At 45.0% G+C, this 1,847-nt stretch overlaps 1 non-coding gene across 1 annotated transcript; it reads left to right on the top strand.

Annotated features, from left to right (window-relative positions):
* Nucleotides 1–615: 615 nt before the first annotated feature.
* On the top strand, nt 616–696 carry Trnaa-agc97 (transfer RNA alanine (anticodon AGC) 97). The gene has a single exon. It is a non-coding gene; the product is annotated as a tRNA-Ala (tRNA).
* The last annotated feature ends 1,151 nt before the right edge of the window (nt 697–1,847 follow it).

Genomic DNA, 1,847 nt, shown 5'->3' with positions numbered 1-1,847 from the left:
CTAGCATTGACCTCTGTATTGGACATGCTCTATCTATCTATCTATCAGGTATCCTGTGACTCTGGCATTTCCAACATCTTGTGGCCTCCAAGGCAACTTCAACTTTACAGCTTCTTGTTCCAGTGTCGGGAATCCTCCTGAGGTCTACATGGGTTCCTCCAAACGGCTATCTATCTATCTATCTATCTATCTATCTATCTATCTATCTATCTAAAGGGCATGTATTAGAATGGCTTACAGACTGTGGTCCAGCTAGTTTAACAATGGCTGGCTGTCTACCAACAGAAGTTCCAAGAATCCAGTAGTTGCTCAGTCCACAAGGCTAGATGTTTCACCTGTCTTTGGTGTACAGCAGAATTCAGAAGAATTAGCCTTTAATGCTGATGAAGGAAAGGAAAGCCTCTTTCTTCCATGTCCTTTCTAGTCTACCAACAGAAAGTGTGGTCAAAAGATCTGGATTAAGCCAGGCATGGTTGTGCATGCCTTTAATCCCAACACTCAGACAGAGGCAGGCGGATCTCTAAATTCAAGGCCAGCCTGGCCTACTGAACAGCTAAGACCACACAGAGAAACCCTGTCATAAACAAGAAAAAAAAAAAGAATTAAAAGTGTATCTTCGGGGTTGGGGATTTAGCTCAGCGGTAGAGCGCTTGCCTAGCAAGCACAAGGCCCTGGGTTCAATCCCCAGCTCCGAAAAAAAAGAAAAAAGAAAAAAGAAAAAAAAAGTGTATCTTCCCACCTCAAAAGATCCAGGATAAAAGTGGGTTTTTCCACCTCACATGGTTTAAGAAAAAAACCTAGTGGCTTGGGTTTTAGTTAATTTTAATTCCAAATGTAATAAAGTTGACAACCAAGAATAGCCATCACACAATGGCTTTGAGTAAGGCCAGAGTTAAGGTTTGAATAAGAATGACCTCCAGAGGCTGGCTCTTAGGTCCCCATGTTTGAATGCATAGTCATCAGGGAGTGGCACTACTTGTCTGCTTAGGAGGATGAGTGGGTGTGGCCTTGTCGGGGTAGGTGTGGCCTTGTTGAAGGAAGTATGTCATTGGGGGTGGGCTTTGAGGTTTCAGAAGTCCAAGCCAGGTCCAGGACTCTTTCTTTTCCTGCTGCCTGTGTATCTGGATGAAGAGCTCTCAGCTACTTCTCCAGTACCATGTCTGCCTGTGTGCCACCATGCCCCCCACCATAACAATGGACTAAACCTCTGAGACTGTAAGCAAGCCACAATTAAATGCTTTCTTTTGTAAGAGTATGTCAGATAGTTTTATATCAACTGGACACTAGCTAAAGTCATTCGAGGGGAGGGAACCTCATTTAAGAAAAAACGTTTCCATGGGATCAGGCTATATATAGGCAAGCCTGTGAGGCATTTTCTTAACTAGTGGTTGATGAGGGAAGCCCCAACCCATTGTTGGTGGAGCCATCCCTGGGCTGGTGGTCCTGGGTTCTATAAGAAAGGAGGCAGAGCAAGCCAGTAAGCAGCATCTCTCCTGCCCACAGGTCCCTGCCCTGTGTGTGTTCCTGTCCTCGCTGCTTTTGATGATAAACTTGAAGGGTTCTAGCAGGCCCGAGCATGGCAAACAAGGTGCTGGCAGGCTCTGGCTTTTACCTTCCTTCCCCCTTTAACCACCAAAGTCTGTTATTCCCTTATTTGTAAACTGCTTTATTCCAGAGACTGATCACCAAGGTCCAACTATCAAAACACCAAGGTTCGGCATTCAAACCTTGTTGTTCTGACTTACCTACTTAACGTAACTTAACGTACCCAATCAGAACTACCCCACACTTCCTAGCTCATTCCAACGCAGACCCCCCTTTCTCCCCTCTTAAAATAAACATCTGGA

Source organism: Rattus norvegicus, chromosome 6, assembly GCF_021556685.1.
Source record: "Rattus norvegicus strain SHRSP/BbbUtx chromosome 6, alternate assembly SHRSP_T2T, whole genome shotgun sequence".
In the NCBI taxonomy this organism is placed as follows: domain Eukaryota; kingdom Metazoa; phylum Chordata; class Mammalia; order Rodentia; family Muridae; genus Rattus; species Rattus norvegicus.
This window is presented reverse-complemented; position numbering and strand designations above follow the sequence as displayed.